Here is a 15,261-nt window from a genome sequence, read left to right on the forward strand (position 1 = left end):
TGATTCGTTTAGGGTGCTTGAAACCCTAATGGGCCTTGTAAGCCCTAACAGACCCTAATTGACCCAGTAAAACACTAATGGGCTTAATGATATTCTAGTGGGCCTAATAGGCCCAATAAAGCCCTAATTGACCTAAAATCCCAACAAATTGATAAATGAGCTAGTATTTGGGTTGGAAACCCTAATTAGGGTTTGGAAAACCCTAATGCCAATAAAACCCTAATTTTGAGAATTATCGGGACACACATGGGAATTATTTAATAACTTGAAATATTAAATAATAAACATTGGCAGAAATTAATCTAAGCAATATTGGACTTAGTGGATTAAGTCCTTAGTGGGTTAAGTCCTTAATAGGTTAAGTGAGAAACACTTAACCCTAATGGTCATTTTATGTGATATCCTAATTTCACTTGGGTTTATTGTTGGGCCTTGATGATTGGAATATTAATGGGCCATCCAAGATCAAGCAAATGAATTAGAATAATTAATGGGCTTTGGGGTAAGGCCCATATGAGGAGTTTGGCCCAATTTGGAAAATTGGGCCATAAATGGGCAACAGTTTGGGCCTTTATGATTATGTGATATTGGGCCATTAGAATATTGAATGTTGGACTGGACTAAATGGTTGGGCCTTATGGTAAGACCTTGTAATGGTTTGGGCCCAATTTGGAAAATTGGGCCATATGTTGGGCTTTGACTCATAGCTGACTTTTGGGACTTTGGATTGGGCCTTGGGCTTGAATAAAACTAAGTTAGCGGTAAAGTAGTATTTAATCCCAAGTATGTATTTATGGTTATGTGTTGGAACCCAATTATTAATTGGGTGATGTTTTGATGTTGACAGATCGGGAATCTGTCATCCAGCAGTTGGGGGTTATGTCTATGGGACTTCAGCAGTGTGAGGTGAGTTACCTTCCAGTAGGGGTGGGTCTAAGGCACCCATGTCGACCTACCAATAGGTGATTATGTTTGAGATGATTGTCTTTTGTGATAATTATTTGTTTTCTATTATTTGATATGCTTATTATGCTGGGATGCTATGAGATATGTGTTAGTAGTATTAGGGGTGCAATAGTTCCCAGTTACTAGTTGAAAGATACTGAAGACGGTTATCGGTTGAAAGATACCGAAGGGGTGGAAAAAACCCATGCATGCCTAGCAGTATGTTTATGATATGTTATTATGTGACTTGTATGGTTATGATATGCCATTATGTGAGCAGTATGTTTATGATATGATATTATGTGACCAGTATGGTTATGATATGCCATTATGTGATTCAGTATGTTTATGTTATGTTATCTTGGAACCAATATGTTTATGACATGTTATTATGTGATAGTGATAAGGGTGAAATAGTCCCCAAATACCGGTTGAAAGATACCGAAGGAGAGGTTAGCTCCTGGTTACCGGTTGAAAGATACCGAAGGGGAGGTTAGCTCCCAGTTACCCGTTGAAAGATACCGAAGGGGAGGTTAGTTCCCGACTATCGGTTGAAAGATACCGAAGGGGAGTCCAACTCCCAGTTATGCCAGAAAGATACTGAGGGATAGGCATTATGTGGTATGATGGGGGAACTCACTAAGCTTCGTGGTTACGGTTTTCAGTTTTGGTTTTAGGTACTTCGTTTTCAAAGGATGGGAGTCGCCTCGATCGCAGCGCATCACACCATGTTTTCCGCACACGAGATCCTTGGGATTATACTCTGATATGGTTTTATGATACTATGTTTTGATTATTGATACTTTGGTTTTGACATGAGATATTATTAAAAATGTTTTTATACTAATGGTTTTATGTAATAACTTAATTAAAACGAAATTTTTGGCCTGTATTTTTGGTATGTTACAGTTCGGATAAATATCTCACTTTTGGATATGATCCAACATATCCCTCGGTATGCTAAATTTCTTAAAAACTTTTGTAACTCAAAGAAAAAAAAATGAAATTTAATCAGATTGTAAAAGCTGGAAAAAATATTTCTTTAATTCTGCAAAAATGTTTGCCTCCAAAGTGCAAGGATCCGAGAATTTTCTCAGTTCCTTGTAAATTAGGTAACCTTGATTTTCCAAAAGCCATGCTTGTTCTAGGTGCTTGATTCAATGTCCTTCCCTATTCTGTTTTTGAAAAATAAAAAATGGGAACGTTACAAAAGACCAGAATAATTATACAGTTGGCTGACCACTCGATAGTACACCCAAAAGGTGTGCTGGAGGATGCTCTTGTGCAAGTGGATAATCTGCTTTTTCCCGCTGATTTTTACATTTTGGACATTAGGAACTTGGACACTTCAGATACAAACTCTATTATTTTGGGAAGGCCATTTATGAAAACTAAAAAAAAATCATGTTTTTAATGGCATAATTTCAATGGAGTTTGATGAGGAGGTTGTTAATTTTAAAATTAATAATGATGATTTTCCTTCTGAAAATATTTCTGTAAATTATCTTCGTACCAACAATCATTTATTTGAGGGCTACTATAAGTTTTCTAATGTCTCTGTGCAAGAAACATTTGTAGACAGAAACTTATCTGCCACATCAGAAGAGTTGGAAAAAGGAAAGCTTGGGGTAAAAGAGGAGGAGCTGAAATCTGCTGAGGAGGAATCATATAAAATTTTGAGAAGAAATAAAATTTTGAAAAAAAAGGTGGGAGAGGTGAAATCAGAGATGCATCTGAAAAGAAAAGAAGCTGAGAATTTCGATGAGAAGATTTTAGGAAAGAAAAAGAAGATCAGAAAGAGAAAGAAGAAATCAAATCATCTGAAAAGCTTACCTGAAGACAATATGAATTCCTTTCTAGTGTGCTAAACATGTTCCACATCCATCCATCTTGCCACACTTGAAGGGATTTGGAGTCACAAGAAAAAGAGTTGAGCTTCAAACAAGTCCCAACCATACTAGTTAGTTAATCTGTTTGGGCAAAGTCGAGCCAACGACTTTAAAAATATGGGGCTTTCCGGGAGGCAACCCGAGGATTAGATTTTTAGTTTTTATGCTTTCAATAAAGAGATGGTCACAGTTCCAAGCAAGCTGAGGGAAATCAGAGGATCTTCAAAGTTGTTGAAATTCAAATTTTTTGCCACATTGTCGTCAAAATCAGATTTCTGCAACCTTAATAGGTATATTCTTTCCTAGCTGCACCTTTTTGTTTTTATATTCTTTATTGACCTGTTCATTCCGCTCTGATCTTTGAGAACAATGCATTATTTTAAGCTTGAGGAGGGGGTTAGTCTAAAAAATTGCATTTTTTTGTTAAAAATTTAAAATTTTTAGTTTTTCATTTAAAATTTTCAATTTCTTTTTAGCATTTTATTCTTTTGCATTTGCATATAAAAAATTTGAAAAATCCTAAAATATTTTATATACCTTTTTTTTTTCTTTTTCTGCATTCATAAAAAAACCCCAAAAAGATTCTATTTCTAGTTATTTTAGTTTCATTTTATTTTATTTTTCGCATATTAACAAAAAAAACCGAAAAATTAAATTTTTTTATATGTGATGAGAATATTATTTACATTCGATAACTCCGCGAAGATGGAAAATGAAAGTACGAAGCGGAAAATGAAAGTACGAAGTGACTGGGTTGTTACTGGAAGTGTAGAATCAGTTGTCATAACTAGAGACCCAAACACCGTAATTTGAGACCCAGCCCTAGATAATTAAAAAATGGCATAATGAAATGTTTTTGCGGGTGGTAATAACAGCTTTGGGATGATTTACTTTTGAATGTTTAAAAAAAATCTGCATCGACAACTCTGTACGCCCAAAACATGGAACTACTTGTTGATACACGTTGCCCTCGTGGTAATAGAGATCCCTTATATCAGATCCACACAGTCAAGAAGGAAGAAAGGGTACAATTGTCATATCCAGTACCCAAACCAAAATTCAAAGAACTTAATCGAAAAAATTTCAAGAAATTCAAAAGTTGATTGAAGAACTTAAGCTAAAAACAAAGATACAAATTCGAGTTCAATCAAATCAGAAGCCATCTCAAAGTCAAATTTGGCGAATAAAGAACTGTGTGTTATGATATTAGTGGCTCTTAGAAAAGTGAAAGCATAGGAGCTCGGCTCCTATGAGTGTGGCCCACTGCTTCAGTGAAAGCTGATTTGCCGTGATGTGTTCTTAAGGATGCGTCAATACTAGTTCTTGAGTATCTATTCTTAATGATATGAGGTCCTGGACTATGTTATTTTTGGTCTAAAAGCTAATTAAGGTGTAAAGTTTAAATAAAAGTATGGCTGGACTATTAGTTTACACCGTTTCATGATCTTCCTCGCTTTGGGAGTCTGTGATACATGAAAGGTAGCAGTATGGTCGTCTAGGTGGTAGTGATTGGAACACTCTCGGTGTAAAGTCTGATTGTATAAATAATATATAAAAAGTATAAAAAAGATTGAAGTAGTTTCTTTTATTCTAAATTCTGTTAAAGTCAGCTACATCTTTCTATTTGTTTATAATGTTTTATCTTTTTCTTACTTGAGTGCAAGTATGGTTCAAGTTTGGGGAGATTTGTTAGATGTTGTTTTATGCATTTTTTAGGGTAGTTTTTATTATCATTTAGCATCATATTTTGTACATTTTCATGTCATTTGTTTAAATAATGTTCAACTCATGTCTTTTATCAGAATTCCAGTATTGCTAGCATTTTTTGCCAATTTCATATAGTTCAGGTGAAGCAGTGCTTTGGGAGCAGCTAGATGCAAATTTGGAGCCTAAAAGGAGTTTCAACTGAAGGAGTATGTTGAGGAATACTTGAAAGATTATTTGGTCAAGAAGCATTTGATCGAATTGATCACACGTAGAAACAGTCTACAATCTGAAGCTAAAGGATGTTGTTGGTAGCTTTGACCCCATGTTACAATTTTTACCATATGTCATGAACCGTAACTGTGATTATTGAGATTCAAAATGTTACGAAAACTACACACAATTTGGCACAACTTTCATGTTTGTGAAAAAGGAAAAATCTGCGATTGCATGGCCCAAAAATTCGATCGCATGTATGATAACATGTTTTTCTTGCGATTGCATGTTTGCCACGAAGCTTCCCTGGGTCAAAATAAGTCGTCTAGAAGGGATCTGAAGTAAAAACTCAAAACATGCGATCACAAACTATGTACATGCGATCAAAACTTTGCTAAAAAAGCCTAGAAATAATATTCTACTTCATTAAACAGGCTTGAGACGCGTTTTCTTAAAAACATGCGATCGCATGTATTGCCGTTTTTCCTGCTGTGCTTATAAAAAGACGCGAATGACATTCCATTAGAGGAATTTGGTACCCTAGTCGATTCCTAAAGTTCCATACGACGAAAATACGATTTTGGAGGTTTTTCTTCTCCAGTTTTAACAATTTCTGAAGATCTAAAGACTATAGATCATCTCCTTCAATTAGATTAGTAAGATTAGTTGTTTGATGTTTCTTTTCATCTATTTTGATCAGATTTTATCCATGTCTAGCTAAATCCTTATTTTCAGTTCTGCATCAGACTAGTAATTTTCATGTGATCAATCATTGGATCTGGATTTTGACTTGTGTTTCTATCTAGATACTTTAGTTTTGTTCTTAATGAATGTTTGGTTTTAAATTCTTGTTAGTCTGATCACCTAATTAGGGTTTAATCATTCCAGTTACCAAGTTAATAGAACACATAATTGTTCTAATTAATTGCTAATAAGTAACAAATAATAAATCGTTTCCGTGCTTAGGATTTGAGATTATTATAAACTGAACAATAATATCTTTATGCTTCCGAACTAGTGAGAAGTACTGGATATTGTTGGGAATTTTACAAAGAACTTAATGCAATTTTTTTGATTTAATTAAGAGCTTGTTTAATTCAACATTAAAAATTTAGGGTTAATTGAAGAGCTTGTTTTTATTAACTAGCTTAGGTAAAAGAGATTATACTAGAGCTTGTTAGTTTTTCTCAGTACCAACTTAGATAGAACGCATCTCAAATAATCAGATCTGAGTTAGTTGCATGATTAGGAAAATCGCAGTTGAGCTGAAATCGTTTTTAATATTGATTTTCTTTTAATTTAATATCACTGCAAATTTTAATTTTCTATTTAGTTTAATTCAAAACCCCCTTTTAATAATTTACTTTTGACTGGAATGTGCCTGATGAATTAAAGGATTGACCGTTAAGCTGTGTCCCTGAGGATTTGACCCTGTTTCCCTGTGCTATATATTTATTGCAACAAGTAGTGATAAATTTACTTGTTTAAATCGGCCGCGACAACTGGGATTAACAGATTGGCGCCGTTGCCGGGCACAATGCGCTTTCTAATAGTTTTATGCCAATAATTTTTCATGTAACAACCCAAAAATCAAGTGTAAAAATTTCATTTTTTAATACAGTCAAAACACATATATCTTATAAATCGAAGCTTTCGAAAATCTTTGCTAATTAAAACGTTTATCAGAGTTCATCCCAAAATCACATATTGCGGAAAACATGGGTGTATGCACTGCGATCAAGCCGGGCCATTCCTTTTCAAACCGATGATACCTGAAACCATAAAAAAAACTATAAGCATCAAGCTTAGTGAGTTCCCCAAAACACCCCACATAATCAAATCAACCATATCAATTGCATAAACCATGCATATACACATATAAGGATACCATGGAAACCATCAGAGGTCTTATACACATAATCACATATATCATACTAATTGCATAAACCATGCATATAAACATATAGGGATGCCATGGAAACCATTCAAGGTCTTACACGAAGTGCCACTGGAAACCCCCACGTGGTCTTAACTACCTGCCATGGGAACCCCCACATGGTCTTCATCTGCTACCAATCAAACCATACATTCAAACATATAAGCTAAACATGCAAACATATAAGGATACCCTATAAACCGTCCAATATCTTATATCGGGTGCCACTGGAAACCCCAACAAGATCTTAACTACCTAGCATGGGAACCCCCACATCGTTTTCACCAACTACCACATGAACCCCCTACATGGTCTTCACTAACTGCCATGTAAACCCCCACATGTTGTTAGCTAACCAATGAAATATCATGCAAACTAAACATACAAGCATACGAAGATGCCATGGAAACCATACAAGGTCTTACACCGAGTGCCACTGGAACCCCCACGTGGTCTCAACCAATGCCATGGGAACCCCTCACATGGTATTAGATTGGAATGCCATGGGAACCTGATGGGTTTAGAGCAATACATCAATCCTATGGTGTACATGCAAACCCTAATAGCTTTTGGATCTAGTTTGTCTAATGAACATGCAATTGAATATCCAAAGCTATAAACCCTAGATCTGTCATATAAGAACTGAAATAAGGGTTTAGTAATTACCTTTGAATGTTATATTGTAATAACAATCAATTCCTTGCTTTGATTGGCTTCAAAAAGCTTAGTGCCTCAAGTGCTGCACCTCTAATAGAGTCACAAACACCACTAACCAACTTGGATGAAGAGGATAAGAGAGGAGGCTGCCCAAAACGTCTAGTACCCTAGAGGAAGACTTGTCCACGTTTTTGGGGCATAAGGGACCTTTATACACATGTAGGCTATTAGGGTTTTCAACTAGGAAACCCTAATCTGACTGCTTAAGCCCTAAGCAACCTATGGACCCCTTTAACATATCCCTTAGACGATTTCTAATGGGCTTGCCTTAGAATTCGTCCAACCTATATATTATTAGGTGATCCATAGCCCAATTATAATTATCTTATAACTACAATTCCAGTCCCCTAAGTTTAATTAATCTCTTTTAGCCACAAAACTAATTCTTAATTAATTCTTGACTAATATTAATTAAACAATATGATTTCTCCTTTAATATATTATTCTCATAATATATTAATATATCATATTTAAATTTTTCTCTCCTTAAATCATCCTACATATTGCTATGGTGAAGGCAACCCAAAAGGACCATGCTCATAATCGGGTCAAGTATATACCAAAATAGTTATGGACTTAGACACTAATCCAACAGTCTCCCACTTGGATAAGTCTAATAGCTATTTTCTGTATGACTTCAGAATCTGATCAACAATCGTAGCTTTCAAAAGCCGCTGTCAACTTTGATCTTATCAGATAATGTGTTCTTTAGATAAGGGATCATATATTCCTCCATTCTCAAGATATCGTATAGACATAAGACATGAATTTCAATCATTCTCTCTATATTGTTTTCCTGACTTCCGATTTATGACGACTGACAACAGACTACAATTGAACACATCAACTTAGTCCCAACTTGGCCAAGCGCTTAGGTGACATCACTAAATCATCGAGGGGCCCACAGATATCACTTTTATTCCACTTTGGGTAAAAGGAATGGATAAACCTCAACTCAAATTCTCGCTTGCATTTACTGACTGAATCACACACAACAATAAGTTTTATAACACCAAGTTACTGGTGTGTTTACTTATTATCAATGTGCAACCGACCAACAAATAACAACTCTCACGTCTCGGTTTCAAGAATATACAATATTATCGTCTCACTAATCACTCGTGATAAATCCATGAAGTGATCCAAGTGAGCGTGGGTTTAATCCAATACTCTAATCTTATCAAAGCCCTCATGAACTCTGCAGCAAACTTGTGCCATGTCTAAACACTTCAGACAGTCTACAGACAAATTCATGACAGTCTTCCTTCATACATACTCCCAACGTATGACCGACTGTGGATGTTTGAATAACCTAGTTATTTTGGAAGTCAAAACATGCAAACTGAAACATAACAATAATCCTTAATCCTATATGGCCCCAAACTGTGAGAGTAAATAAAACACTTCTATTTATCCACCATATTGATTACTCATTATTTATCATTTAATGTTTCGGATATTCAACTCATTACATGAATAACAACAATCGTCCCATGCTCCAATCATGCACACTTTGTTTCCTATGGTCCATGCTTTGTGAACTAGATCAATTGAAAAACTTTTCCAATGATGCTCATTTCACAATTCTCAATTCTTATCATTTGCGTACACACAAGGAGGTTCTTTGCTACTATTAGAATATGCTAGATTCTAACATTTTATCCAATGATCCTTTCGCAAAGTCATAGCACAAAATTCACCAAGACTTGGATAATGAAATTACAAAGTACTCTCTTAAAAATTGTTACAAGACAATTCCATAGACGTGAAGTCTCACATTCAAAGCACATTCCTTTGAACATCCTTCTTGCATAGAAGTTTCTAATCTAGACAAAAACTCTCAGTATCCAACTCCTAATATGGAAACATTTCCATATTTCCCATATGACAACTCATTCTTAATAAAATCTTATCTATTAATAATAATGTCGATACGGTCCATCCAATACCATACTTCCAACTACTCACAAACGACCAATCCTCAGTGAACTTTGGATCATCCTTTGATAGTTGTTTAATTATTTTAGTCAAAACCGATTCTAATCCTTTTTCCCTCTTAATGCGCTGGACATTTGGAAAATTTTAGAATGGTCAAATACTATAGCATTTGCAATCGATCCTATACCTGAAGCCTATGGGACACGATGCATAATGTCTTACATAAAGATATGATACTTTATCAATCTTCTGCCATAATATTTTATGTGTCACGTTCTCACAATTCAAATTATGAAGAGGGATGCCGTAATCATAATCGAAATTTGAGAACACACTATGTATTATTTGACTAAATTTATTAAAATTTATCAATCCAAGCTTTAGATTTTGAAACAAAGTATAATATTCTCTCCCTTAATTATAGCAAAACAACTTTTCAACCCATGCAACTTTGCAAATTGAATCTTTGTTTTTCTATAATTAATATTGCTAACTTGCAATACTCTCCATAATAATCATACAAGCACAAAACTTATGCTCCCACTATCATGATGATTATTATCTTATAAGCATAACACTTATGCTCCCACTAGCTTTGACGTGTATTCAGAAAAAAACTAAACTTCCAGAAACAATACCTATTGAATTTCTAAAGTTCATGTTTCTAATAGCAGATGCTTCGATAAGCCTTTATCTAAGCTTCTTAACCTTATACACCTTTGCCTTAGATAGCTCATATGTGTGTCTAAACAATTTAGAACTTATGTTACTAAGTTCCAAATGTTCAAACTAGTTGCTAAATCTCACAATTCGAACTATGGAAAGGGATGCCGTAACCATAATTGAATTTGAGAATACAATTTTCACAATCGCTATCTTTTTAAAATCTCTCTTAGTGAAAGCATTTCCTCACAGTCATTTTTATGAAGGAGGGAATCTTATGACACTTAGATTTTATGGTGTATGGTTCCTATCCATGTGAATTTGCCAAAACCAAAGTTTGTGACAAATCCAAACTCATATGGACTGAACTTTCTTAATCTTGATTTCTTGCCTTATGGTAACACGAGTGCCCACCATGTCTTCCAAGTAGTTTACCAAGTTATCCTTACATATCAATGTACTTTCCATTGATCAAGGTGCTTTGTCTTTATGCATTCAAATGAGAAGTCATAGAACTCACATGCATAATTAACTTAATTTGAATGGCACAGAAACAAAAATATATCAACGCGATAGGTTGTAAACCTCAAGTCGTGTGCTAGTGATGATCGTTAAGGTTTATTTTTGATTTGTTCTTGAAATCTTTTTCAAGAAACATTACAACTCCCACTGACTCCTTGACATATAAGGTTCTCTTATCAAGAAGCATTTCTTGACAAACAAATATTCAAGAGTTAGTGTAGCTTTTATCAAGACAAAACACTTCACAAATTGGTCCTAGTTGGTCTTTGTCTTATCCAAGACAACACAACTTACCAACTTCAAATGTGCAAGAATAGAAAAACTTTTCCAAATTCCACATTTGTTGAGTGTTATAAACCTACTTAAGACTTGTCACTCAATTTGCAATCTTGGAGTATGACTCGAAGATTCGATATTGGAACGAAGTATGATTGACTTCTTGATTTAACCAATTCCACAATTCCCGATTCCTCTTCTTAGACATACAAATGTACTAAGACTCACTTAGAGAATCAATTGAGATATGTTTCTTAATCATTAAGACTTATCATAAAACACAATAAAAAGTACTCTCCCTTCTTCTTAGAATAGAGAAACTTTTATCTTTCTGCCTACTTGATTCTTCTTTATTCGTTATGCTATTCATTAAAACTCTTTCAATCAACTCAGAATTACACTTAATCATATTTACTAAACTTTTAGAAAATCATGATGAATATCTTATCTCTCTTTGTGGTGGATTTGATCAACGCACAATCTAGTGTACTCGATCTACTAGTCCTTCACTTGACACTTTGTCAATGAATTAGTATAATTTCCAAATATGAAAGTTTTCATTCATCACGCAACCAAGTTGTATGATTCCAAGTTTCTGTCCAATTGAAACTTGGGCGATGAGAAACTCTCCCTATTTGGTGAATTCTTGACATCTCCACAAATAACATAATCAAGAATCAAATCCATTATTTCTAATAATAGAAACCTTCAAACATCAATTTTTTATACTTGCCATTGCAAGGATAAATAAATAAGATAAAATCAAAATTCATTTTATTGTGGAAAAATTTGTCCTTACAATGCAATTCAATTGAAAAACTATGTTATTACATATTTCTTAACAATCTATTCTAACTCCAAGTAGTAGCTCAAAAATCCAATCTTCAAACAATGCGATCGAAATCCACTTTCTTCATGATTAGATTCAGCTCACTTCTTCCCTTAAGCTTCCTCTCTTTTCTTCGATCCTACAAAACATCAAAATGTAATCTTATCACATCATGTATTAAGAATCTAGAATAGGAACTTAAAAGAGTTAGTTAATGGATTTTACCTGAAGCAGAGCCATATGTCTTGACTCTCCCATCTCTTAGATCTCTCAGGTAGTTAGGGCAACCTCGTCTACAATGCCCCTTCCCTTGGCAATAAAAGCAAATGGACTCCTTTGGCACAGCACACCAGACAATCACAAACTTAGTTCTTTCTGGACTTCCAATGTTGCCAGTGTCCATTGAAGTTTGGGAGTTTGATTCACCAGACAAATTTGCTTGACCAGCACACCAAATCATTGCTAATTTAGCAGCTATAAGCAAATAGGTGAGATCAAGGAGGGTTACATCGTGATCCATCATATAGTACTCTTTAACGAACTCACTATATGATTCAGTAAGTGACTGAAGAACCCAGTTAACAACCAACTTACTTGAAATCCCGACACCCAACATGCTTAACCTATCAATGTGTGACTTCATCTCCAAGACGTGTGCACACACAGGTTTCCCATCTTCGTGTTTACTTGCCAAAAGGGCTTGAGTGAGCTTGAACATTTCAAGCCTTTGAACTTGTGGGTTAGGGAGAACAATTAGAGGAGGTGGTGGAAGTGAAGCATGACTATCATTTCCTTGATCGTATCTCGAAACGTCATCTTCATTTGGAAAGCTTGTTCCAAAGGATTTGGGAAGACCATTGTAAGATTCAGACATCTACAAAATGGGAGAAAATTCAAGTTAAGTTGATTAGAATTCTTGATGTAACACCCAAATGAAACATCAAGCTAAGATCCAATACAATACTTTACAACCTAGAAGAGGGATGCCGTAATCTAGTCGCAGAATATTTGAAGGTAGGTAAATGATGATTTACCAATTTCCACCATGAAAAACGAAAAGGAAGTTTAAGTTTTAAATGAATTGAAACTCCTAGATCTTTTGAGATTCATTGAACTTTTCAATGGCATGTTTAATCTCGATTATGCCCTACTATTTGTGACTGGGATGCCGAGGATCACAAACAAGGTATGAATAACCATACAAATCACGTGGTGAACCCAATGCAACTATCACCTAATGAATGTGCCGGTTAGCCACACACGCTCCATTGATCTATGATAAGCATCGAGCCACCATTCGCCACTAATGTCATCCGCAAATCAGTGTGCCGGTTAACCACACACGCTCCACTAACGTTTGACAAGGGTATGAAGTGTAATTCCATGGGTTAGCATATAATTTCACATTTTGCCCAAAGTAACTATGATTTGGGAATTTGAAAAGCATTTAGTTACTTGTGTACTTCATTATACTTATAATGGAAGGTTTGTGTCCTATCTTACCCGTTCGGCTAACGACCCTCCACTAGTCAAGAGTGCGGTGGGTATGAGTGGATACCCATTCAATCGCCATTTTATAGGCAATTTCCTTAAACACCCCTTATAGACCAGCTTCATGAATAAGGCCTACTAACGGTAAGACTGACTGTTTACTCATACATATATATAATATTAGACTTTTAATGTTATATATAGTATAGGGTGTATTTTACACTTTTAAAATACTAGGTGGTTTAACTTAGTAAATTATCCCTTTAATTTAATTAAATGTAAACCAAAACTTTATGGATTTATTAAATCACTTTTAATTATACACTTTAATTAATTAATAAAACATAAGGGTGTGATTTGAACTTTTCAAATTACTAGGGTTTTAGAATTTAACATTTCAAAATTAAACTTTTAATCAACTTTTAAATTCCAAAACTTGAGGGCAAGTTTTCAAACATTTCAAAACATTAGGGTTTAGAATTTAAATATTTCAAAATTAAACTTTTAATTAAAAAATTTAAATTCCAAAACTCGAGGGCATGTTTTGAAACTTTTCAAAACATTAGGGTTTAACTTATTTAAATTTCATAAACAAAACTTTTAAGTTCAAATTTAAACTTTAAAACCTAAAGGGTGCAATTTGAAACTGTTTCACAAGATAAGTCAAATCTAAATTACAAATAATCAATATTTATCTAATAAAATAAAAGATTATCTAAATTTTGACAATTATCTTCTATTTTGGTAAGGATATTCACCCAAAATAATAAAAATCGGATTTTAAGAATAAAAAATGTTTACGGTAAGTATCCCAAGCCAAAACAACAAGAAAATTGCGAAAACAACCTGCCAGACCCGCTGACTCGTCGAGTCTGGACCTAGACTCGTCGAGTACAGACGACTCGGCGAGTTCACCAACTGACTCGGCGAGTCATGCATGCAGAAGCCAAAAAATTTCGATTTCAGTCAAATTTCGATCAATTAAGCATCAAATTCACTAGCAAACAGTCCTAGGCTCTGATACCACTGATGGGTTTAGAGCAATACATCAATCCTATGGTGTACATGCAAACCCTAATAGCTTTTGGATCTAGTTTGTCTAATGAACATGCAATTGAATATCCAAAGCTATAAACCCTAGATTTGTCATATAAGAACTGAAATAAGGTTTTAGTAATTACCTTTGATTGTTATATCGTGATAACAATCAATTCCTTGCTTTGATTGGCTTCAGAAAGCTTAGTGCCTCAAGTGTTGCACCTCTAATGGAGTCACAAACACCACTAAGCAACTTGGATGAAAAGGATAAGAGAGGAGGCTGCCTAAAACGTCTAGAAACCCTAGAGGAAGACTTGTCCACGTTTTTGGGGGCATAGGGGCCCTTCATATACATCTAGGCTATTAGGGTTTTCAACTAGGAAACCCTAATCTGACTGCTTAAGCCCTAAGCAGCCCATGGAGCCCTTTAACATATCCCTTGGACGATTTCTAATGGGCTTCCCATAGAATTCGTCCAACCTATATATTATTAGGTGATCCATAGCCCAATTATAATTATCTTATAATTACAATTCTAGTCCCCTAAGTTTAATTAATCTCTTTTAGCCACAAAATTAATTCTTAATTAATTCTTGACTAATATTAATTAAACGATATGATTTCTCCTTTAATATATTATTCTCATAATATATTAATAAATCATATTTTAACCTTTCTTTCCTTAAATCATCCTACATATTGCTATGGTGAAGGCAACCCAAAAGGACCATGCTCATAATCGGGTCAAGTACATACCAAAATATTTATGGACTTAGACACTAATCCAACAGAACCCCCAATGGTCTGACATCCAATTGCCTCGGAAACCCCCGGGTCTTCCATGCAAGTATCACAAAAGCAGCTAGCATATCATATATCACATAATCAACAACAACAAACATATCACAAAATAGGCCATGGGAACCCCCACATGGTCTTCGCATAAATACATAACATATTGACAACACATTCCCAAATAACCACTACATGCAAGAGTCATGAAGACAACTGGCATACTACATATAACTGAATGCCATGGGAACCCCCGCATGGCCTTCACATAGATAGATAATGTATCAATAACATATCCGCAATAA

Source organism: Lactuca serriola, chromosome 8 (genome assembly GCF_051521515.1).
Source record: "Lactuca serriola cultivar US96UC23 chromosome 8, Lser_US96UC23_V15, whole genome shotgun sequence".
NCBI classification, from domain to species: Eukaryota; Viridiplantae; Streptophyta; class Magnoliopsida; order Asterales; family Asteraceae; genus Lactuca; species Lactuca serriola.